This window comes from Crinia signifera, chromosome 2 (assembly GCF_055691185.1).
Source record: "Crinia signifera chromosome 2, ASM5569118v1, whole genome shotgun sequence".
Taxonomy (NCBI): domain Eukaryota; kingdom Metazoa; phylum Chordata; class Amphibia; order Anura; family Myobatrachidae; genus Crinia; species Crinia signifera.
Window position 1 is genome coordinate 230,071,849 of NC_139218.1, and position 27,067 is coordinate 230,098,915.

The 27,067-nt window shown below is 42.1% G+C and overlaps 1 protein-coding gene across 5 annotated transcripts in view; it reads right to left on the reverse strand.

Annotated features, from left to right (window-relative positions):
• RPH3AL (rabphilin 3A like (without C2 domains)) overlaps positions 1 to 26,151 on the reverse strand; it is a 233,984-nt gene extending 207,833 nt beyond the window's left edge. For 2 of the 5 annotated variants that reach the window (XM_083173980.1, XM_083173982.1), the window contains exon 1: positions 25,829 to 26,148. The gene's annotated coding sequence lies outside the window, so the exon portion shown is untranslated. Of the gene's footprint in view, positions 1 to 25,828 lie in introns of all 5 variants that reach the window. The other 3 variants (XM_083173983.1, XM_083173985.1, XM_083173984.1) reach the window with 3 other exon arrangements.
• Between the last annotated feature and the right edge of the window lie 916 nt (positions 26,152 to 27,067).

The following is a 27,067-nucleotide window of genomic DNA, read 5'->3' on the forward strand; positions in this document are numbered from 1 at the left end:
TTGAATCACAATCAGTAATATCACATATGATTAAATTTAATAAATAATGTAAGTCAGTCACTGATCATTAAGCTCAGGATTCTTGGGGGTAAATTTACTACGATGGGAGTTCTATTGAAGATGGGATTTTGCCCATAGGAACCAATCACATATTACTTATTTAGCATCTTCTACAAGATAATAGATAGAATCTAAGTAAAAAGCAATAAAAGTACTAAAAAGTATTACCTTAAGTGTTACAACAATCATACCCCAATGCAGCCGGCCACACCAACCCAGTAGGCCCCATGCCCAGAACCCATTTATAATACTGACAAATGATATAAATTCACCCAGGATATAACATTCATAGTGCCTATTTGATTATATAGCCTGTAAATGTAAGAACTCTATGTTAATTAAATACACTTGGAGCGGATACAAATACTGTAAGTGACTGTATTTATAAATACCGTAAAATAGTATTTTATTATTTAAGTTCAGCAGTGTTTCCCAACTCCAGTTCTCCATGACCACTAACTGTGCATGTTTTACAGATTTCCTCACTATAATAAGTCAGATAATTAGCAACAGATGCGGATCTTCTAAATGTGTCATCCAGTAATGCACAAACTAGGAGATCTGGGAAACATTCACTGTCATACATACCTTTTTCACTACCACAATTACCCAAATCATGGCTCAGTGGAAAAGGGTACCTGAAATATAATCCAGCTCAAATGACTCGGACCTGGGTAGCTGGCAGGGTCAGATCCGTGATGGACCTGGGTAAGGCAGCAGTGTTAAAGCATGACCAGTGTCATCTAACCTGGGATCTGTTAAAATCCAGGGCCAGGATCTTGGGGTGAACCACCTAGTCTGCATATGACTAAATGATGGATTCCTATGAGGAAGACATAATTATTGTACTTACTGCATGTGGTAGCTGTGGAACATCCAAGATACCACCTCCACACATTCAATTGAAGGGATGTGAATTGGGTATTGGTGGCAGTGTTGGATGGGGCAGTGGCAGCAGTTTGAAGTTGCACCTAGGGTGCTGAGAAGTCTGAAACCAGCCCTGGTAAATCCTCATGGAGAGCAGGCTCAATTAGAGATAATGGAAAAAGTGAAGACTCTTTGCTAACCTGGGTTGGACCCAGGTTTTTATTGGAAAAAAATGTATTGCTGTGTCTTGAGGAAGGGAGTTGAGAAACAACAGATTACAGTATAAAAGTTATAGAATAAGGTGTCAGTAAATACTTTATACTTCCTACTACCATGAGCGTGCACACGGTGGGTGCCAGGGGTGCACAGGCACCTCCTAACGACATTGACTAATGACCCCCACAGACACGAGTGATCTGAAAATTCATGAATGACGCCCTTTGCAGCAAGTCCAAGCCATACCATAGGCAAACTAATTAAATGGGAGGAGGGGCACAGAAATATTAGAACATATGATACAGTATAAAAGAAAAACTAAATTATCTTGGAGTGGATGTGGAGGCTGCCAACATTTAAATAACAGAACTTCATTCAAGGAGGGGGTTGTTGTATACTTATAAAACTACAGAGAGGTACCAGGGCCTGATAAATCAGCAGTGCCTGCTGAGCTGCTCACACTGGTACTGATGAACATTTGAAATATGGTGCCTGTCTGCCAGCCTGTCAGAGCTGGTAGATCGCCAGCCAGAGTTAGCGATTGGCTGTCAGAAGGCATGCTTTGATTGAGCCAGCGCCTTATTTCAAATATCCGTCAGCGCTGGTGTGAGCCGCTCAGCAGCATACAGTAGGTGCTGAGCGCACACCACACAGGGTCGTGACAGTAAGTGTTCTCCTTCCCTCTTCTCCCCTTCCTGCACTAATATGGAAAATCTGTAAGGGGCACTACTGGGGGAATTATGTGTAAGGGTCATTACTGGAGGCATTATAAGTAATGGGCATTATGTGTGTGGCACTGTACCTATTGCCCATATTTTACAAAAAATTCTTAAGTCCTGGCATAATATGTAATGGGCATATTATATGTGATGGGAATTATGGTGTGTGGCATTATGAGGACTGGGCAATACTGTATATGGCATTTTGTGTAATGGGCATTAGAGTGTGTGGCATTATTTGTAAATGTTTGCAGCGCGCCTTCAGTGCTGTCCTTATTTCTGCTATGTGGGGGGGGGGGTGATTAACTGTGAAGAGCATATCCAAAAATAAGTCACCTTTTATTAAGTTTGCATTGATGCGTTGATGGACATGCCCAGGAGGCGGTGATAGACACGCTCCTCTAATGGTGCGCCGTCTACGAAAATGGGCTGCGCACACCTATGACTACTACTCTCTATGCTCCCTTATATTGTATCGTTCTCCAGATTGCCAAAAGTGGAACAGCCTCTCGGGAACTGCCCACTTCTTTAGATAGGTGGGCAGTCCAGAAACTCAATGTCATAATTTGTAGGGAACTGCATCATTGCATCTTCACCCTCCAATTGCACAATATGGTGGATCAAGGCAGGTGTGGACATGATGAGGGAAATTCTCACATGGGATGTTGCTCTGGGCAACCAATCAGAAACTACTTTTTAGTTATTTAGCACCTTCTAGAAGATAATATATAGTATTTGATTGGTTGCCCATAGTAATATCCCATCGGAAATAGAATCTTAATAAATTTCCCCCAATGATGCAATTAATGGCACAACACAAACTCTTCCCCATCCCCCCTAACCTGGCCTGTAGAGATGGTAAGTATCACTCCCAAAAAATATTATAATATAGCTTCTATATTTAGATAATCATTCAAAGGCTGTTTCCTTATTTTAAATGCCTGGAGTACATTTTGCTTTTAACTTTGTGACATTAAAAAATGAACATTGCCAAGAATTGGAATATGCTGCATCTATAATAGAATAGATCATATATTTGTTTTGCATTAACAGCTTTTTGTTGTAGATGAGTTTTCTATGTATGGTCAGAAATGGTTTGAAATGTGTTTTATATTTATCCATATGGCACTGCAGACACTTTTCAACACCTTTTAAATAAGTGATAATAATAAGATTAGCACAAAGTTTATTTTTTGCCCACATTTCACAATTATTATTAAGTAGGGAAACAACAAAATTTAATTATAGGGGGGACTTTAATGAGGTAATAAATCCACAGATAGATAAATCAAGTCAACCAAAAAATAGTAACTTCCAATATAATCCATTAGTGCAAATGATGGAGGACTTAGGCGTAAGTGACCCATGGAGAATATCCCATAGAACAGAAAGAGCATATACGTTTTGCTCAGGAGTGCACCACACATCCTCGAGAATAGACTATATACTCGTGGAAAATAATCTGATCCCTAAAATAACGTCAACTAAAATAGACACCATTATGATATCTGACCACACGGTAGCCTCTCTTGCCATGAACCTACCCCAAGACAGGGACAAAACCAGAATATGGAGGTTCCCTAGTTACCTTTATAAGTCGGACCAGTTCCAAAGATTCCTGAGAGACAAATGGAAAGATTATAGAGAAAACAACAAGGAACATATGGGGGACCCAACCCTTATGTGGGAGGCCTCAAAGGCTGTAATAAGAGGTGAGATATCTTACACATCAAAACAAAGGAAAATAGCACAAGAAAAATTCAACACACTAAAAAAATCAACTACAATGGCATATCAGAATTATATTAATAACTCATCAGAGGATACATTAGAAAAATATCAACAAGTAAAACAAATACTTGAAAGTTACTTATTGGCACAAGCAAAACATAATTTGGACTATACGAAAAATCACTTTTTCAGATGGGGGAACAAAACGGCGGCCCTACTGGCAAATATGTCCAAACCAGTAAAGTAAAAATCACATAACAGCAGTAAGGAGAGATAATATAGGAACAATTCTGACTAAACCCTCAGAGATAATAAATACATTTGAAAATTATTTTCAGGATACATATAAATTACACAATTCAGATCAGGATAAAATAGATGAGATACTAAATAAGGCTGAACTCCCAAAGCTGTCACAGAGGCAAAAAGAGGTGTTAGAGGCCGAAATTGAAGAAGAGGAGATTATAACAACAATTACTAATATGGCATTAGGCAAAGCACCTGGACCCGATGGGTTATCCATAGAGTACTATAGAATACTCCAGAAGGAGGTGACCCCAATACTATTGACGATATTTCACCAAATACACAAAAAACATATTCTATAACAAGCATTTAATAAGGCACACACCATATTGATACCCAAAGCTGGGAAAGACCCTTTAGAACCTTCATAATATCGCCCAAAAACCCTTCTCAATGTGGATTTTAAAATAATGGCCAAAATTATGGCAACTAGACTACAGAGTATAATAGCCCCAATTCTAACAGAACACCAATGAGGGTTTGTAAGCGGTAGGCATGCGGTCAAAGGGATTAGAACTGCTATTACAGCAATAACCACAGGTGCCTTACGCGGGACTAATATACTCCTAAGTTTAGACGCACAAAAAGCGTTTGATACTGTCTCATGGCAGTATTTGGAACAAGTCCTCCAACGTAGAGGCTTTGGGACAAACTTCAGAGAGGTTGTAAAACTATTTTACACCACCCCTGTCACCTCACTCATGATAAACGGTCAAAAAAGTAAAAACATAGAAATGTCCAGAGGAACCCGGCAGGGTTGCCCCCTCTCACCACTCCTTTTTATTTTAACGCTAGACCCAATGCTACGCATAATACAAAACTGGTCAATATCAAAAGGCATTAAAGTAGGAGCCCAAACTATCAAAATATCGGCTTTCGCAGATGACCTGCTGCTTTATGTGGCAAACCCGGAGGAATCTCTGAAACCCCTTATGGAAAAGTTAAAAAAGATTGGTAACCAATCAGGCTTTGGGGTGAACTTCGAAAAGTCAATTGCAATGACCCTCGACACTAAGTGTATTAAACCCAAATGGGCACAAGATATAAATTTAAAATGGGCAAAAGAAGGGATTAGATACCTAGGGGTCTACCTTCCTAAAGATATAACACTTTTACATGAACTAAACATAAACAAAGTCATAACCCAACTAAAAAATGAAATCAGGGGATGGAAACATCTGAAATTATCTTACACAGGCAGACTTAATCTATTAAGAATGATATCACTACCAAGACTGCTGTACCCTCTTCAAAATTTACCGCTTCTATTAACACAAAAAAACACATCTGAAGTAAATAAACTGTTTCGCGATTTTATCTGGAAAGATAAAAAGGCAAGAATCAGCTCAATCAAGATGCAACAGAAAAGAAACAACGGGGGATTTAACTTCCCTAATGTGACATGGTACAACCAAGCGGCTGTTCAAAGACACCTAAGGGACTGTATACAGCAGTCAGAAATTTATACAAATACAGCCCTGGAGCAGGAGTTTATAGGGGACACAAACTTAGCTAATTTCCTACACCTGGAAAAAACAAAAATAGACCCTGATTCATTGAATAACCCAGTATTAATGTCAACTAGAAGACTATGGTTTATATTAAGGAAAAGAATGCAATTAAACCCAAATAAATCACAATTTATAACATTTTTACAAAATCCTGAATTTCAAGAGGGGAAAGCAGGAAACCCTTTTAAGATTTGGAAACAGCAAGGGATAAGCCGAATAGAACATCTGGTGGACGAGCAAGGGGGTAAAACCTTGACATATGCCCAGGCGGTAGGAAAATATGGCACTTTCACTACACATAACCTCACATTTTTAGAGGCCCAACACTACACAAACCAGGTATCTCAACATTTAACACCAAGAGACCTGAATAACCCCCTGGATACACTCCTTAAATAACAGGTGCCACATAAGAAAATCATAACAACCCATTATAAATTTCTATACCAATCATTGGATTATGATAAAATAAAAACAGGTATAATAAAATGGAGAGAAGACTTTCCAAGCCTGACGTTAGAAGAATTGTTAAAATCACTTGAAGAATCAGTAAAAACCATACCAGCAATAATGTATACAGAAATGTTCTATAACATCTCCCACCAGACATATTTAACACCAAAAAGAAGGTTTAACATGGGAATAGCTCCAAACAGTAAATGTCTAAAGTGTGATAGAACGGAGGCAGACCTGTTTCACTGCCTGTGGAAATGCGGACAGATCAAAAAATTCTGGGAGGAAGTATGGCAATTCTCAACCAATATACTGGCATACGTTTTCCCACTAACCCCAGAATGGGCGATCTTCGGGATAACTGAGAGGGAGATAAAGATTGCAAAAGGTAAAAAAAAAACTATTACTGGCAATATCAGCTGCAGCCAGGAAAAACATTTTACACAGGTGGATAGACAGATCTGCCCCCACAATGAAACTCTTTGAGGAAAAATTATTTTACATATTCCACATGGAATGGGTGGAGGCGACACTCCAAAAAGAAAAAAGGGTGAAAGAGCTCTTTGAAACATGGGGAGCCATTATAGAAAAACAACCAAATATAATAAAGATACATCTAAGAAAATGTTTTCAAATAACAAGCTGGTACGAAACAAGGAGTAGCATTACATGAAGACCCGATTAGTACCACTTAAACTAAACAGGAGAGAGGTAGGCAAAGAGAAATAATAGAGATAATTGTAACCCACTATCACATAGTTTGAGGCTCTTGCTACAATAGAGCACTAAAACACTAATATAGGGACAGCCTTGTGGTAGAAACCTATTATATAATAGGCAATATAACAGTGGCTCCTCATATAGTTTTATATTATTTGTTGTTTAATTACATCGTATATTTTATATTATTTGCTGTATGTTTAATGATCTAGTTTTTATGAGTTTGCATTAAACCTATGATTTTTTCTCTTAACGGAGCCCCTAACCAACTTAAGGAACTAAAAAGGGGGTATATAAATCAAATTAAACAAATAAATAAAAATAAATTAAAAAAGGGGGCAGTTAACTATGTGATAGAATAAACATATCTCTATAATGGCCCTTATCGGGGACTTGTCCTTGTGAATAAGTTGGGGAAATGGGGAGCAGCCTACAGAATGTATCCGTAGGGGCACAACGATATAAGACTAATTGGGGACTCCGTTCAGATGAGAACGCATAGGGCATTTGTACTAACACTCCTGCCATTAATGTATATCTTTAAACACTGACGATGCAATGGTATGAAAGCTTTTCTCAACAATGTATATATGAACCTGAACAGAATCCCTCTTGACCAATGTATCAATGCACACCTTGCTTCAACTACAATAATAAAAAAAGAAGAAAAAAAAGAAGAAGATTATGATCTACACATGTTCTATAAAACTTAAAGAAATACAGGTATTGTATATTTTTTGGAAGTAGATTGTACGTTTTTTTTGGGGGGGGGGAATGCGATTATTTATTCAGCACATGAAAAAACCAATCTGCACGGATCCTCCATAGCTTCAGCTCATTGCTGTATAGTTCCCTTCTCATTTGGGGAATGTTGTGTGCGTATGGAAAATTATGTCCTTGACTCAAACATTAATCTAAAAGCTGACAAAAAGCAAACAACTTACTACTGTGGCTGGATCTACGAATTGTGCAACCACTGTGCATAGCAATGTTCTAATCTATTCTATGAACTAATGGAAAGTATGCTGGGTAAAAAGCTTAAAACAAATGTACAGTATGACATGCTGGAGAAAGAAAACTTTTTTTTCAACACAGTCCAAAAAATATGTCACTAGAATTTGTTAACATCTCTGCATGTGAATGTTCAAATATTCTCTATAAAGCGCTGCGGAATATGTTTGCGCTATATAAGAAACTGTTAATAAATAAATATATATATTTTGTCCTTCAATGTGTACATTTTATATTACTGTGAGAATACATACCTACTAACTGTCCCAATTTTCTTGAGACAGTCTTGATTTTTTAGGGACTGTACCAATGTCCTGGGGTGGGGGTCAGTTAGAAGTCCCCCTGTCACTCACAGCTCTGCTCAGTAGAGGTGAATAGATACTGTGTGCATGCACACAGCGTGTATTGATGGGAGATAGAGAATCTGAGGGCATGGCCAGCAGCTCACAGAGCAGTGGGCATGCCCCCATAGTGATGGCAAACAGGGTAACATTTATAAGATATTATGCTTTCTATGACTCATGTACGAGAAGAATAATCCCCAGAGGAGGACTGAGAGAATGTCAAGTGGTCAGATGAGAGCAAAATAGAACTTTTTGGTATAAACTTCACTCGCCATATCTGGAGGGAGAAGAATGAGGAGTGGCATCCCAAAAGCATCATACCTACTGGGAAGCATAGGGGTGGAAACATCATGCTTTGGGGCTGCTTTTCTGCAAAGAGGACAGGACGACTGATCTGTATTATGGAGAGGATGAATGGGGCCATGTATTGTGAGATTTTGGACAAAAACCTCCTTCCCTCAGTAAAAGCATTGAAGATGGAACGTGGCTGGGTCTTCCAGCATGACAATGACCCCAAAAACACCGCTTGGGCAACTAAGGAGTGGCTCCATAAGAATCATTTCAAGGTCCAGGAGTGGCCTAGCCAGTCACCAGACCTCAACCCAATAGAAAATCTGTGGAGGGTGTTGAAAGTCCGTGTTGCCCAGCAACAGCCCCAAAACGACAGATCTAGAGAAGATCTGCATGGAAGAGTGGGCCAAAACACCTGCTACAGTGTGTGCAAACCTGGTCAAGAACTACAGGAAACATTTGACCTCTGTAATTGCCAACCAAAGTTATATTACAAAGTATCGATTTTAACTTTTTGATTGTCCAAATATTTATTTGAAGATATAATAATATACAAATAAATTGTTTTAAAAAATCATACAATGTGATTTCAGTTTTTTTTCCCACATACTGTACAGTCTCTCACAGTTGGAATGTAAGTAAGATGGAAATTACAGACCTCACTCATCTTTTTAAGTGGGTCAGCTTGCGCAATCAATGGCTGTCCAAATACTTTTTTGCCCCACTGTACAGTCAAAATTTATCTTTAAATAATTGACAAATGGCCTTCTCAACACAAAATAAGAGGTGTGTTCAAATCCGCACATAGAACACAACATAGATTGTTACAGTTAAAATGGAACATTTATACATTTACTCACCAGGGAGAGGTAGAGATGCTGGACAGTCCATGTCCACTACATGCAGTCCTGGGAGCACTTCAGAGGAAATCACCTGCTTCAACTCCTTCTCGAATTCCATGTAGTGGACTGGTGCAACTCATCATCCTCTTTTCCTTTGACTCTTAGTGCTTCTCTACTTTTTCTACGCATTTTCCAATGGCTGGAGTTGTCTGCGTCCATGACTGCCTCCTCCTGGGAAGCAGGGGCTCTTTATGCCTGGGCATCCAACAGGCATGGTAAACCTGCACCATGGCATGTGCCAGGATGCAGATTTCTTGATAGGAAAATTGCACATTGGAGCCTCACCTGGTCTTGCCAGGTGCAAATACAGCAGCTTACTCATCAGTGACCTCCACAGCATTCTCCTGCACCTCCTCATCCTCTGTCAGACTGCTGCTAGGTCATGACTTCCTCCTCCATCAGCCTCCTACTCTCTCTGCCCACTCTCCTGGATGCTGTGCCTGCTCCAAATCTCTCCAAACAATGCACCAACCTCTCTATATATAACAATCCACCACCTCTTCCTCACAAAAACACCTATTATCCTTTAAAAGGACAAAATGTTGGACTGGGGTTTAAATAGAGTGTGTGATGGTTCAATCGTGTTACTTTGGGTGCCAATGGGCAAAGTCTCTTATATTGTGCAGCTGTTATGCTAAAAAATGCACTCTGGTTAGTCCAAATTAAGTTTACGCTTCCTTGTCTAAATACAGCAAGAAGTTGGATCCAATTTTCATTTGGAAAGTAAAAGATATGCACCATTACATTAGCCGAGTTAAAGTAAAAAGTTAAACATGTGACATTCTAATGTCTGAATTTGTATGTCTTTTTCCCAAATCTCATTACATCCCGGCCATGGTGCTTTGTGGTGATTTGAATATACAGTATCTAAACATCGCACAGGATTAAAAATGTTGAGTAGTAAATCCTGCAGTTCAGAAGCCAAACCACAGAAGATTAAAGAAGGATTCAAATCACGTTTAGTAAATATCCCCCACGGTTCACCAAAAAAATATACATGTACATGTTTGGGACAGAGAACTAGATCAGCAGTTCAGGTTTTATTATATTAATTTAATGTTTGGAATCATACATACATATTCTCCCAGAGGTTGTGGAAGACTCGAGATTTTACCAGTACTACCCCACAACCCCTGGAAGAGTGGCCAGATCTCAAAGTCAATCAGAAAAGATGTGGGAGAAAGTAATGGCAGTAGAGGCTCTATTGTGAGGGAGGGGTCTAATGATGTGACAGCCAGGCCCTGCCCTTTAAAGTTGCCTGCAAACAACCCTGAGAGGAATCCAAGAAAGTGGGCAAGTATGCCTGAAATACACCCGATTGTTTTACTTTTTAAAACAAATATGAAAAGATATGTTCCTCCACCACATTTTTTCACAAGACAAGCAAATTCACAGTGGAAAGTATAGTGCACATTTTGTTAAAATAGTTATACTAATTACTACTGTATAAACGAAAGTGTAAGAGACATTTTGGCAGCTGTACATGTTTTCCCTCCAGAGAGGCAAAGAAAAAGGGATAATGAACTGTAAGAGGGTCACGAAGAATGGTGGCCAACAGATTCAGCTTAAAACATAGATCTTTTAATGTGCTATCTAGAAAAAAAATATCTATGTGGGTTTGCTGCTTCAACAGAACCTCTTGTCTATTTTTTTATCTTAAAAGCCAATACAGGCTTTCTCACGTTACACAAAGTGAAACATGAATGACTCAGGTTGGTCTTTTAAAAATCACAATGATCTCAATAAAGGCTTGGTACAGTACATTAATTAACTACTTGCTTTAAGTTATCTTTTCTCCACCACTGCATGTTGCATCAGTCAAAATGGACTATACTTAATAATCTGTTGTTTAGAATAAAATTCTAAAAAGACAGAACATATGAAGTATCAAAAATATAGTCCGAATTTCCTACATGAGGTCATCAAAAGTGGCTCCATGTGCACACAACTGTAGTTGGGGCCAACATAAATGTAGTTCGGGTTAAAAAACATTTTAGCAGGGCCTCTGACTAATTATACTTAGAACTTAGGGGGGGGGAGGGGAATCAGACAACTCATTGCAGGCCGAATTTGCTCCCCCCATCCGATGCTAGGGGTTTGCGCATGCGAGAATATGTGCATGTGCAAACCCCCCCAGATCAAACACCTTCAGGAGTTTCACCAGGCCCCATAGCAAGTTTGTGAGGGCCCCTATTTACCCTGGTTCCACAGGGACTCAATGCTGAGTTCAAATTAAAATGGTTCCTCTAACCATTCATTTCCTTATATATGAGAGGTATCATTGGGCTACAATTCTTTATATATATATACTGAAATTTTGACTGGATTTTATCTATTTCATTTTGCGCAATAATTTTTAAAAGTAGTTGCGACATATGCATTTATACTGAACATTTATTGATACTTGATGTGGGATTTTTTGGATAATTTCACTTATATGTCTGTTTTTCTTCCTTTCTTTACCATCGCTATATATGGCCGTGTATTGAGAAAAAATGAATGAACTGTAATGGCCACTGCTCACCATGGCAACAGGAACACAAAACCAGCATGTCGCGGTTTGCGTTCCAAAGCGCACTTCCGGTTTGCGTTCCATCAGCCGGATATGGACAACCGAACTTCCGGAAACGGGAGTTCCACACGTCTGGTGCCATGGAAACAGCGCGAAAAGACAGCGTGCTTGTAAACAAACCATGGACTGGAACCACCATCGGATGCATGCATATACTTTATTGGCTTACAGTGTATGGTTATGGTGTAAGGATTACGATGTATTTTATCTCTGTCATGCTTGTTATGTATCGGCAAAGGTTTTATGAAATGTATGTATTTCTTGTATTTAATGTATGTATTTAATTACGTTATGGAATTGTTGATGTGTCTGGGTTTTTCCACCCACTGGGAAAGAAGGGGAAGGTGGTTTCCACCCCCTACTCTCAGATAGGGTATAAAAACCCTACAGGTTCACATCACCTTCACACCCTGAGGAAGGATTATATTTGAAACGCGTTGGTGTGAAGGGAGGAAGCAGGCAGTTAGGACCCATATGGACCCCCTCCATCGGGTCACCACAGTCCTTGTTATCCCACTCAGTCCGGGTGAGCGGGACGCATGGTTGCTGCTTTGGGTCTTCTGTCATACACTCCCGCTTTTAACTTTGATGTTTTTATCTGGAAATGTTTTAAAAATAAATATTTTTGCTGAAAGACGACCTGGTTTCCATCTCCAATTTGACTGATCTATTCGGATGGAAAAGAAACCCTGATGTGAACATAGGGAACATATCCCAGGTCAGTACTGTCCATTTGAGAGTGTGCGAGGTGCCTCATTTGATGGGAGTAAAAGATACCTTGATGTGCATATAGGGACTAGTTCCCAGGTCAGTTGTATTAACATCGGTAATGTTTTGAGCTGTCTCCTGAGGAACATACTAGTTGCAGTGTAAAGAAACCTTTGTGTGCCCATAGGGACCAACACCAAGGTCAGTGTGGTTCCACTAGTTCAAGTTTCAGAATCCTGATACCATCGGTGATTCAAATCTATAAATTGGACCTGCGCTGGGAAACCATCATCTTCTTGTTTTGCCCCTATTTACCAGCCAATACTGATCATTTTAGATAGCACATCTAACTTATAGAGTGAATATGGGCCCCCAAAGCTGCCGCATCCCCTGCATCTATGGTAGTTACGCCCTTGAGTTTCACACTTGCCGTGGCATTTGCTCCAGGATGGGTGGGAAGGGGATGGACGGAGACGACCGCTCAGCATTTCAAAAACGGTGAGCGTGCCCATGGAAATGCTGGGTGTACTTCTGCGAACACAGGCGTGCCGGGTCTACTTGGGGCGGGTGGCTATCGTCACATGACATCAGTGCCTGTCCTGAATTTAGCCATCTGTGGCCATTATAAAAGTCAGTATAGACTGACTTTTATTAGAGAAGGAAAAAATATTTGGATGGTAAGAGACCACTTGCATGCGGCCGAACGGTTGTGTATGTGAACACACCCGCTAGTGAATGGATTCGCTAGGATGTGAATATACAGACTAGCGAACAGGTCTGAATCAGGCCCATAGTCCATTCTAGGGACATACAATACAAACAGCATTCCTGGTGATTGCATTAAAATATAAAGATCAAATAGATAACATTGTAATTAACATTATACCATACAAAGATCATCCTAACAACCTCCATATAAAACAGAAAACCCCAGTGACTAGCACACAAGACAGAGCAGTCAGATCCACTTTACAGATTCTGGATCATGTGATGAGCCCGGCACACAACAGTGAGAATATGTATTTCCCTGTCTGCAAAAGCAAACCAAATCTGGAAGTTTTATTTGGGGTCAGTTGTGTTATGACCTCCATGGGGTGTTTTTTTTAGGAGTTTCTTACTATGAGTGACAGTGAATGACGACTGGGAGGATGATCTATGAACTGTGCAAATAAGCACAAAAAAACAGTGGCGTAGTTAGGGCTCCGCAGCCCTAGAGGTGGCGGTGGGTGCCGGCGTCATGGGGGCACAGGGTCATGGTGCAGTGACCTGTGGGAGTGGGGGGCTGTGGCTGCTCTCTGGCTGCTGCACCTGTCAGTGTAGAGCAGCAGCGCCGGAAGCAGAAGAGAGAGAGACAGTGTATGGCCGTGGAGCACAGGGAATGTATAGCTGGGGAGCATGTGATGGCAGTGGTATGGCAGCACAGCATATACACCTGCTGACAGCGGAATAAAGGTGCCCATACACTAGTAATGGGCCCCATACATCAGCAATCACAATTTATGGATTTCCAGATACAGGGATTTTTGGGCCAGATAAATGGATTTTACAATCTATCTGACTTTGCCCACACATTACAGATTTATTTCAGTGATCGGCAGATTTTTCCATCTAAAGATTGCATCTTCATATCTGGAAATTGCCCAATCGATTGTCATTTCAGCTGTTCATAATGTAAATAGATGATGAAGACATATAAAAAAGATCTGCAGATAATACCAGATTATTAAACATGTTTAAAAACTTGATTAAGCAATCGATTGGCGATTTTGATTGGGATTGCCAAAAGGGGGAGCCCACAGATCTAAAATTAAGGTACTTGTTTCCTATCTGGGCGCCCACGATTTTAATCGCGGGCATCGGGGGTAAAATCGGGGCCATCGCGGCCGATAAAAAAATCGGGTGCGATAGGCCAGACGCGATTGCCTGCGATTTTCCCATAGAGAACAATGTTAAATGCCTCAATTTACCCGCGATGACCACGATTTACCATAGGAAACAATGTTAAATGGATCAAATAACAAGGGTATAATCGGGGGTAACTCTCAGGGTGCATCAGGAATGTCATGTAATAAAATGTTATGTTGTAACAGTCACGTTACCCCATTACAGTTCTTATGTACAGATGATCTTAGTATACGGGAAGGAGGGAATGACAGAGGAAGAATTCCCGGAACTATGGAGAGGGCAGGCAGTGTGCATGGTGGGGAGGCCTGTAGAGAGTCTATTGAAGGGGAGAGGGGAAAGAGGAAGCTAGTAAAGAATTCAAATGGGTCCTGGGGTGAAACTAATCACAATATTAGAGCCATATCTAAAAATAAACATAAATTAAAATGCTTACTGGCTAATGCAAGAAGCTTAGTGAGTAAAATCGGGGAGCTTGAAACGGTGATCAGTAGGGATGACTACGACATCATTGGTATTACAGAAACATGGTGTAATGAGTCGCATGACTGGGCATTAAACATGGAGGGATATACACTCTACAGGAAAGACAGGGAAAATAGAAGGGGTGGGGGTGTGTGCCTATATGTAAATAATAACTTAACATCATGTGAGAAAAATATGAGCACAGACCTGGAAGACGACAACTCAGAGACAGTGTGGGCAGAGATAACCGACAATAATAAGAAACCAAAAAACAAATTTATAATAGGGGTATGCTATAGACCACCAAATATAAATGAAAGGGAAGAGTCTCTTCTTTTAAACCAAATCATACAAGCATCAAATCAGGGTCAGGTATTAATTATGGGGGATTTTAATTTACCCGACATTGATTGGGAAAACGAAACAGGTAAATCAGCAAGAAGCAATGGGTTCTTAAGCTTACTTAAAGACCAGTTTATTACACAAACGGTAGAAACTCCAACTCGTGATGAGGCGCTCTTGGACTTAGTATTAACAAATAACACAGACTTAGTTTCAAACACAAAAGTAATTGAACAATTAGGGAATAGTGATCACAATATGGTTTCACTGGAAATCAACTTCAGTAAATTACATCAAAAAGGATCTGCAAAAATACTAAACTTCAGAAAAGCGAACTTTGAATTATTCAGGGAAGCCCTTACAGGAATTGGGTGGGAAACGGTTATGGAGGGAAAAAATGCAGAGGAAATGTGGGATACTCTAAAAAAGGTGCTTGATTCACTAACTATTGAATACATTCCTAAAGTAATTAAAGGTAAATTCAACAAAAAAAAGCCACCATGGTTGGACAAAGAAGTAAGGTCAGCTATCAACAATAAAACCAGAGCCTTTAAATTCTATAAAAATAACTTGAATGAGGAGGCGTTCGCAAAATACAAAGGTACTCTTTACTTAGAAGGGCGCCCACGATTTTGATCGTGGGCATCGTTAGTAAAAAATCTCGGGCATCTCGGGCATTGAATGCACTAAAAAATCGGGTGCGATCAACCGACGAGATGCCCGAGATTTCCCATAGGGAACAATGTTAAATGTCTCAATTGACCCAATTTTCCTGTTCAATGCCTCAATTGACCCGATTTTTCCATAGGAAACAATGTTAAATGGGCCACAGAGGCCAAATAGGCACCCTGAAGTGTATAATGGCCACCCGAATTGTTAACGCCACCCCACGATCAACGTCAACCCGATGCGTGGCGAGCGCAGCGAGCCCGCGAGGGGCGGCGGTACGCGTCCTACGACCTTTTCATACCCCCACTATCCACGTCGGCGTGGAGTTGAGAATAGAAAGAGTGGCGAGCGCAGCGAGCCACCGAGCGGACAGCTGTGAAGCCCGCGAGGGGACGCGGATACCTGTGAAGGTATCTGCGTCCCCTCGCGGGGCTCGGTGGCTCGCTGCGCTCGCCACACTTTCTATTCTCAACTCCACGCCGACGTGGATAGTGGGGGTATGAAAAGGTCGTAGGACGCGTACCGCCGCCCCTCGCGGGCTCGCTGCGCTCGCCACGCTTCGGGTTGACGTTGATCGTGGGGTGGCGTTAACAATTCGGGTGGCCATTATTCACTTCAGGGTGCCTATTTGGCCTCTGTGGCCCATTTAACATTGTTTCCTATGGAAAAATTGGGTCAATTGAGGCATTGAACAGGAAAATCGGGTCAATTGAGACATTTAACATTGTTCCCTATGGGAAATCTCGGGCATCTCGTCTGTCGCATCGCACCTGATTTTTTAGTGCATTCAATGCCCGAGATGGCCGAGATGGGCGCCCTTCTAAGTAAAGAGTACCAATACAAAGAATCAAACAAAACTTGTAAAGGGGTAATCAAAGCAGCTAAAATATTATATGAAGAGTGCATAGCCACTGAAAGCAAAACCAACCCAAAGAAGTTTTTTAAATACATAAATAGTAAACGTTTAATTAAGGAAAACATTGGCCCACTAACTGATACTAGTGGAAAAAGTGTTACTGAGGACAAGGGAAAAGCAAAACTGTTAAATGAGTTCTTCTCATCAGTATTTACTAAGGGAGAGCAGACTGTGGAACGAACATTTACCACAAACGGGACAAATAAGCCAGATCTCATTGTGGATTTCACGCCGAAGGAAATAATACTGAGGCTAAGCAAACTCAAAACAAATAAGTCACCAGGGCCAGATGGGATTCATCCGAGGGTATTAATGGAATTAAGGGATGAACTAGCTACCCCCCTACATTATATTTTTAGCAAGTCACTATCGTCAGGTATAGTACCAAAAGATTGGAGAATAGCAGAGGTAGTGCCAATATTCAAAAAAGGAAAAAAGGAAGATCCCGCTAATTACAGACCCGTTAGTTTAACATCAATTGTGGGTAAACTATTTGAAGGATTTTTAAGGGATGGTATCCAGGAATATTTAGATAATCACCGTCTACTCAGTACTAACCAACATGGGTTTGTGAAAAATCGTTCATGCCAAACTAATCTACTAGGGTTCTATGAAGAGGTTAGCAAAAACCTCGATAATGGAAATGCTGTAGATGTGATTTTCCTAGATTTCGCTAAAGCATTTGATACTGTCCCACACAAGAGATTGATTAATAAAATGGAGAACCTAGGATTTGGTGAAAATATCTGCAGATGGGTAGGGAATTGGCTATGTAATAGAGAACAAAGAGTGGTTGTGAATGGTGCCGTATCAGATATGATACCGGTACTAAGTGGAGTGCCCCAGGGCTCGGTTTTGGGGCCCATTTTGTTTAACATTTTTATTAACGATATTGGGATAGGGTTACTCAGCAATGTATCCATCTTTGCGGACGATACAAAACTTAGCAAAGTCATCAAATCACCAGAAGATGTCACCATGCTTCAAAATGATCTTGCAATTCTAGATGAGTGGGCTAAAAAATGGAAGATGAGGTTCAATGTAGATAAATGTAAGGTTATGCACCTTGGGAGACACAACCAGTGTGCAAGTTACAACCTTAGCGGAGAGGAACTGGGTAATTCCATACTTGAAAAGGATCTAGGAGTCCAAATAGACAGCAATCTAGGATGTAGTGCCCATTGTAATGTAGCTACAAAAAAGGCCAACAAAATTCTGGCATGTATTAAGAGGGGAATGGAAACTAGGGACTCAAGGGTAATTACGCCACTATATAAAGCATTGGTGAGACCTCACCTAGAGTATGGAGTACAGTTCTGGGCCCCACACTATAAAAAGGACATCATAGAATTAGAAAAAGTCCAAAGGCGAGCAACAAAGCTTATTAGGGGGAATGGAGAATTTAAGCTACGGGGAGAGATTAAGCAATTTGGGACTATTTACATTAGAAAAGAGACGTTTAAGGGGGGACATGCTCAACATTTACAAGTATATCAAGGGCCAATATAAGGAACTGTCACACACCCTATTTTCTACTAGAAAGGAATCTAGGACGCGAGGGCATGAGTATAGATTAGAAGAAAAAAGATTTCATTCAGCTAGTAGAAAGAATTTCTTTACGGTCAGAACAGTCAAACTCTGGAACTCTCTTCCCAGAGAGGTGGTAATGGCTGGCTCATTAAATGCGTTCAAGGCAAAGTTGGACAAACATTTACTGGAGAAAAACATCCATGGGTACAAATAAGAAATATAATTTGTCTGTAAAATACCAGAACCTTCCAAATCAGCAATGGATATCTATACCAGGTTGAACTAGATGGACGCAAGTCTTTTTTCAGCCTTACCTACTATGTAACTATGTAATTTACCCAAATCAGCATAGGAACAATAGTAAATGGGCCAAAAACACCCCTGAACATTGAAATGTCCCCCCAAAAGTAGTTGACGCCACCCCACCATCAACGTGAACCCAAAGCGTGGCGAGCGCAGCGAGCCCGCGAGGGGCGGCGGTACGCGTCCTCCGACCTTTTTTATGCCCTACTATCCACTAGGGCGTGGAGTGAGAATAGAATAGTGTGGCGAGCGTAGCGAGCCACCGAGCCCGAAGCATGGCGAGCCCCGCGAGGGGACGCGGATACCTTCACAGGTAAACGCGTCCCTTCGCGGGCTTCCCAGGTGTCCGCGTCGCCATGGACACCTGGGAAGCCCGCGAGGGGACGCGGATAACTGTGAAGGTATCCGCTGCGCTCGCCACACTATTCTATTCTCACTCCACGCCCTAGTGGATAGTAGGGCATGAAAAGGTCGGAGGACACGTACCGCCGCCCCTCGCGGGCTCGCTGCGCTCGCCACGCTTTGGGTTCACGTTGATGGCGGGGTGGCGTCAACTACTTTTGGGGGGACATTTTTATGTTCAGGGGTGTTTTTGCCCCATTTCCCATTGTTCCCTATGATAATTTGGGGAAATTGATCCATTTAACATTGTTTCCTATGGTAAATCGTGGTCATCGCGGGTCAATTGGGACATTTAACATTGGTCCCTATGTAAAATCGCGGTAATCGCGTCGGTCGCATCGCATGTCATTATAATGACATGCGATGCGACCGACGCGATTACCGCGATTTTACATAGGGACCCCTCGCGGGCTTCCCAGGTGTCCACGCGATGGGCGCCCAGATAGGAAACAAGTACCAAAATTAATTGTGGCAATCATCTCCATATCTGAAAATTGTCACAATTAATTGCTGATGTATGGGGCCCTTAATTAAGATTTATCTTCAGATCTGGCTGGAACAAAAACATGGTTATGGATGAGTGACAGTTTGTCAGTTTTCCAGCATTTCCAAGCAAATGGCCAACTGTCATTTGCTGTCATCCATAACCATGTTTTTGTTTCAACCAGACAGATCTGCAGATAAATCTGCGTGTGTATGACCACCTTAATACTGTGACAGATCGCGGAGATGCTGCTGCTGCTGTATTAGCTAGTAGAGAGAGTGTCCATCGGTACTGAGAGCAGCAGGGGAAGTCCCTGCCTGCAACTTCCTAGGCTCTCTGTGATGCCCAGCCCCTCCCTCTCATCAACTCAGCACAGGGCCCACATGAGCAGAGCAAGTGCCTAACTGATTGGAAGTGCTCGGCAGGCACATGCTGAGTAGAAGTGCCCCTGATTGGAGGCGCTCATCTGATCACTGGAACACGGAGGATCTCACAGCATGGACCTGCTTGTGAGTATGCCTCCTTCCTCCACAGCAACATCTCTCTCTCTCTCTCCCTGCCCAGCATCTGTCCCCCCTCTCCCTGTCCACCATCTGTCCCCCCTCTCCCTGCCCACCATCTGTCCCCCCTCTCCCTGCCCACCATCTGTCCCCCCTCTCCCTGCCCACCATCTGTCCCCCCTCTCCATGCCCACCATCTGTCCCCCCCTTCCCTGCCCAGTATATCTCCCCCTTTTCTCTGCCCAGCATCTCTCCCCCCTTTCTCTGCCCATCATCTCTCCCCCCCTCTCTGCCCAGCATCTCCCCCTGTCTCTACAGTGCCTGCAAACCATGGCAGCAAGCATGTAACCCCCTGACTACAGGAATAGAAACCCCCAGCAACGAGCATGTAGGTAAAAATAAAATAATTGGGGGGGGGGGGGGGGGCGAGAAACTTTTTTGGCAGGGGGGTTTAAAATTTCTAATTACGCCACTGACAAAAAAGTACTTTGATCAGCAGTAAATTTGAAATGTGAATTATTCTGGCCTAAAATGTTATGGTATTAATTTTATTTAGAAACACCCAAGAACATATGGAGGCAGGTTTTAGGAAGACTTGTATATAGAAATGGTAATGTATGGATAAACTCAGACAGTTTACAGGCAAGAGTGGATTGTAAATTACAAAAACAAGCTACATTAAGGAAAATATATAATCTTTTATTTATATAGTGCCACCAAAGTGTAGGTAGTGCACTGCACTGAGTGTTCCAATAGAATAAACAAACAATACAATGTAATCAGCGTTACAACAGACAATACTGGGGCAAATTCAAACAGTGAGGTAACTATACAATAAAAGTTATTGACAGTAGTACTCATGCATGGGAAGGGTGGACAGAAGGGATCAGAGCCATTGAATGCGAGTATATTACAAACAGATGAGAGCCAAGAGGTGCAGAGGGCCTGCTCATGAGAGATTACTGTACAGTCTAAAAAAAACAGGAAAGGGAAGGGGGAGGGGGGGTAAAACTGGAATTGGTTAATTGGAGGCAGATTCAGATTGCCGGGGCCGCGCATTTAGATCGCTGTGTGGTCTACAACCACAGCGATATTCAGGCATTTTCTGAGCAATTTAGTGAAATGATTTCAGATCGCTCAGAAAATGTCTGAATATCGCTCCGTGGCTCTTTATCAGACCTGATCGCAGTACAAATTGGTTCTTAAAATAGGCAAAACCATGTGCACTGCAGGTGGGGCAGATGTAACATGTATAGAGAGAGTTAGGTTTGTGTGAGTTATTTTGTTACTCTGCAGGGTAAATACTGGCTGCATTATATTTACACTGCAATTTAGATTTCAGTTTCAACACTCCCCACCCAAATGTAACTCTCTCTGCACATGTTACATCTGCCCCACCCGCAGTGCACATGGTTTTGCCCATTTTGAGAACAAATTTGTACTGCGATCAGATAAAAATAAAAGTCGTGTGTACAACCCATTAGGTTCTCAATTTGGACTTTGTCTTAACATGTAATATGTGGGAAATATATATGTGTAAGTCATTCTATTCTTGTGTCATTATTCTTACATTTTATAACATTTATTGCTCACATATATAGGAAAATCTAAACATTTTATTAAATAGTAATCATATGCAATACATATATGTATATACATAGTAAGCCCTAGTAAAGCATTGCCTATCTGATTGATTTATTTATTTTTTAATTCCAATCTTGCTACACTGACATCCACCCAAAAATAAATGATGGGCATGAGATGTCAACACATGTGCGCAATGATGCTGCAGGTGTTCGGAGCCCATCGAGCAGGTAGACTCCATCCGCCCCAAGCTCACCATCAAATGATTTTCCCACTGCTTGCAGCTCTGAGTAAGTCTAGACATACTCAGCACTGCGCAGGCCATGGGGAGAATGAGATGTCAGCGGCCCTCCCTCCCTCCCAATGGCAGGGCAACTCCTACATTTTCTGGGGCACTCCCAGTAAACACCTGTGGCACACCCCCAAATGCCCAGTGCCTGTCCATCATCTTGCATATTGGCAGTGAAGGCTAGTCTTTGCATAGTCTGTACACAGGGGACCCCGCGCATGCACACCGCGGACTGTACGCATGCACGGCCTTTTGATTATTGGACGGTCTGTGAATGTGCAGCCGTCCGAATGGGTCTGAATCAGGCCCTATGTCCCCTGCAGTGCTTATTTTACTTCCAACCCCTAATCAGAAATATTCCCCCTTGTGGCATAAGATCCCTGAATTGTAAACCTCTGATGGTGACAGATAACCTTGTAGATCCTCCCCCTGTACCCCTAGTGTCAATAGACTGTACACCCCCTACCAATGTGTCACAGTCCTTTTTTAGATATAACATTATTATTATTATTATTATTATTATTATTATTATTTAACCCTCACTAACAACAACAAAATCTTTTAGAGTCCCACCCTACTACCCATACATGCCACACACAAACAAATACACACCTTATGGTCAAGATTCAGCTTTTGTGTTTGTTGCCATAGTTGCATGTGCAACTTTATGCAAATGCTAGTCAGTGGCGCAAGTAGAAATTATTTCTTAGTGGTACCACAGGTGTGCGTGCCAAAAGTGGCATGGCCATATGTAATGAGGGGGCATGGCCATATGAAACTAGACGAGTGGTTACAAGACAATAGAGGCATGTCCACATTATGCCACACCATAATCTTACACATTTTACCTCACACCGCAATGCCCATTACACTCCACACGGTAATGCCCATAGCACATTATGTCTCATTGTAATGCCCACATGACTCCACACACCATGGTGCCCATTATATATAATGCCACATAAGTGCCACTTACCCACATGCTCATTGCTAGGAGTTTCTTTCTCAATGTCAAGGGTTCCATGCTCATTGCCACATGGGATTACATGCTCTGACAAGTCAATTCATGCTCATTGTCATGGGGGAGTGAGGCTCACGGTGACAGCCACGAGCCCAGCAGAATGGAAGTGATGTGACAGCCTGGCAGAGAGTGGTGGGCTGCCAGGTGGGCAGAGAGCCAGGCAGCCTACCGCTCTCTGCCCACCTGTCACATTGGCTCGTTCTGCTGGGTTAGCCGGTGTGCAAAAGCAGTGACAGTGGGTCGGGGTAGTGGTATGGCGTACCTGCAATATATTTCTTACAGGTATACCGTACCCCCTTACTTGTGCCACTGATGTTAGTACTGTACATACCTCCCAACTGTCCTAGTTTGCAGGCATTATCCCCCTATGGGCTACAATGTCCCGCAGTGGTGGTGGTGGGGAGTTCAGAGGCCTCCTCTCACTCACCAAGCAGAGGTTACTCATACCATCAGCCCCTCTCTCCTGTGAATAGATGCTAAGTCCAGCAGCTCTGGCCATGCCCTTACAGTGACAAAAAATGGGTACATGATGCCAGAGGCATCATCGGGTGTGGTGATAACTGGTGTGCACTCTGCATTGACCCCCGGCTAGTGATGCCACTGTGTGGTGCTGCTCATATTCCATGAGGCCGCACACGCACTCCATTTTTGGCCACATGCATACGCCAGAGTTCCAAGTATCATTTACCCGCTGTTGGAAGGTATGTGCACAGTATAAGACCTTCCCCTGGTGTACAAGCATTCATATGAACATGCAAGGACCAAAACATCTACTTTGATTGTCTATACAAGCAGTAAGGATTCAGTATTGAATCCCGGCGGTCGGGATCCCGGCGTTCAGAATCCCGAAGCCGGAATCCCGACAGCCGAAATGCCGACAAGGGGGGGGACGTGGATCGCCCCCCCTTGCGGGCTCGCTGTGCTCGCCACGCAGCGGGCCCGGTGCCTTGCTACGCTCGGCACACTAATTTATTCTCCCTCCAGGGGTGTCGTGGACACCCACGGAGGGATAATGTGTCTGCATTTCGGTGGTCGGGATTCCGGCGTCAAGATTCTGAACGCCGGGATCCCAACCGCCGGGATTGTAACTGCATCCCAGCAGTCATATTAGCTGCTGTGATGTTGTACCAGTCCTATGGAAGCTGCCGTTTCTCCATCTCACTAGGACCTCCTATATGTATGGCTGTCTGTTTCTGTACACAGCCGCTGTCACTGACACTTATAAGACTAGGAAACGCAAAGCATTTGCATCTAATCACCAACATGGAACACTGTGAAGCTTACCACAACGTTTCTGATAGTGTGCATATCAGTTGCAACTGTGCATACTCACTCTGTGACACACGCCCCAAAGTAGTTTCTAGGAATCTTCACACATGCACAGTTGCATGAATCAGGACCGATAACTGCAAACTGATCTATAGCAGCATTTTTGTTATTAATAATTAGATGGTACGCTACAACAATGGGTAGTATTCAACCCGGCCGGCGAGGGGGTTAAACAGCGAGGATCGAAGAAAACCAGCGATCTTCGCTGTTTAACCCCCTCGCCAGCCGCTCGCCCTATTCAACGTTCAGAGGGAATAATCACCGTCACAGGATGGCGAGGATTCCCCCAAACAGCAAGACCCATGGATAATTCAGAGAACCCGCTGTATTTAGCTGCGAGTCTCGCTGCTTCTACAGCCGCATACGCCAATTCCCCCTCGCTCAAAAAACGGAGCGAGGGGGAATTGGCGTATGGGGGGGGGGGGGGAGTTGAATACTTGTGAGTTGAATACAGGGTGAGTGGTGACAGCGAGCAGGAAGCCCTGCTCGCTGTCACCGCTTGCCCACGGCATTGAATATACCCCAATGAGTCCAAACCACTGTAGGTAGGACACACTGGTGTATCACCATAACATACAGGGTAGTATTCAATGCCGCTCACTGCGGTGAGCGAGGGGGTTAAACAGCGAGGATCACAGAAAATCTGTTTGCTGTTTTGCCTCCTCGCCAGCTGCTCGCCCTATTATACGTTCCGGAGGAATCCTCGCCGTCACAGGACGGCAAGGATTCCCCCAAACAGCAAGACCCGCGGCTAATGCAGTGAACCCGCAGTATTTAGCCGCGAGTCTCGCTGCTTCTGGAGCCACATACGCCGATTCCCCCTCGCTCAAAAAACGGAGCAAGGGGGAATTGATGTATGAGGGGGGGTGAGTTGAATACTGACAGGGCAAGCGGTGATAGCGAGCAGGAAGCCCTGCTCGCTGTCACCGCTCGCCCACGGCATTGAATAGACCCCACAGTATTGGATGTGCCACAAGAATTTATGTCCTGTAGATAAACCTTGACATTATTCAATGAGGATTATGTGTGCAGTATATTTGAATTTAAATAACTATTTAAAAAATGTAGTGTATTGTTTTAGCTTATTTGTAACTACATGTATTACATTGTAACTACATGTATTACAGGGTTTTAGCATTTGTGTGTAACAAAAATGAATTAAATGTAAATAGTCTCAGCAAGTGAGTAAAAATATCAAAAGGCTAGACAAGTATCTAACCATTATAAAATATTGTGAGCAAGTTATCTTTATATAAAAACTTACATCCAAATAATAATATATTTTCTAAATATGCAATACAAATTATATTTAATTCTATAAATTCCTTACTAAAGAAGTGTGAGCCTCAGAGAGCGTGGGAACTGCCACAATGGCGTGCTACTCAGGTATATAGTATATTACCAGGATCAACTCATACAGTACAGTACTATAAATGGGAACACTGCATGTTAAGGTTTATATGCTAGAAAAGGTGCGAGTCGGAAGAGGAACTTTTTCTATTTTGTTGAGTTTTAGTAATCGTCTAATAATTGAAAACTAAAAACTCAAATACAGCAGAACAAACCATTAGAACCAAAAAAAAAGTACAATCCGTTCTAAAGATAACATCAATCACAGCACTAAACCTTTTAAGGGCTGTAGAACAAAAATGAAACACAGCAGCAGTGAAAGGAAACTTACCGCAGCAGATGTACGTGTCAGGTTAAATCTTTCCCCCAGTTCATAGACAGGTATAAAGAGATCAGTTGGTATCTGCGACAGGAGGTAAACGAACAACAACTAGTATCACTCAAACCCTGAATAAATGTTTCAATTAGCAGCCGAGTGAACAGCTGCAAACAAGCGAAGACCTGGACAGGCAGTCACACAGGAGTTGGGTGCACGTCACAAGGACAGCTTGATGGCTGAGTCAGAGGTGGGGAACTACATGTGTGTCTGATCATTTGTCATCTTCAGGGATGTAAAGGACATGTGTCAACTAGATTGTCATATAAATGGTTCAAAAAAACTACTTAGCCATGTTGCATATTGATATAATACACCTTGTACACACTGTTTTATGTGTGGTATTCAGAATTGTAAAATTGCAGAGGGTAGACACAGGATTTCTATATAGGGTGATTCCAAATACTTAATTTCGGAACAAAGTAAATGAAAAAAAAAACGCTTTTTACAAAACACATTTAAAATTGTAGATCTAGTTCTGCATTAATAATAAGTATAGCTGAGTCACAAAGAGGCATGTTCAACTAGCTGCTAGCTAATTGTCAGTTCCACACAGGGAAAAGCTATTCAATTAATAAGCCTTTTCCCAAGGTGAAAGTAATGGGTTTCTCTTGTGTTAATAATATGCAGATTCTGCATTTTAGCGCAGATCTGGCGGTAAGGAACAATACTGCCTCTTGCAATTAGCACTTAGGGTTCCTGCTGTTAACTTAATCCTTTGAATGCCAAAGCAACGTTGACATTTAAAGGGTTAATAAAAAGGTTTGCTTGCCAATTTTCCCACCCAATTTAACATATTCCGTTGGCACTCAATGGGTTAATCAAGTAGCACTGTCAATTGGCTGTGGAATAAACTGTGTGGCCAATTGAATATGCCTCAAAGTGTTGTTTATTCACATAATGTTTTTAAACAGTGGACATAGGGTCCAATTTTGACAGAGGTGTGAACTTGTACGTTTTATAAGCAGCACTCATTTAAAAGGATAAACCATGCCTTGTGTAAATGATTGCTGCTTTAAAAAAATGTTCTCTTTGTAATCGTACACTATTACATGTGCCCCAGTATAGTTACAAGGTTTTATTACACACTATATAATATAGAAAAAGTTAGCTTCATCTGTCGCACAGATGAAGTATATTTGGTACTGCAGTAAGTATGGTGGACACATTTACTATAGAGATGGAAAATCTGCG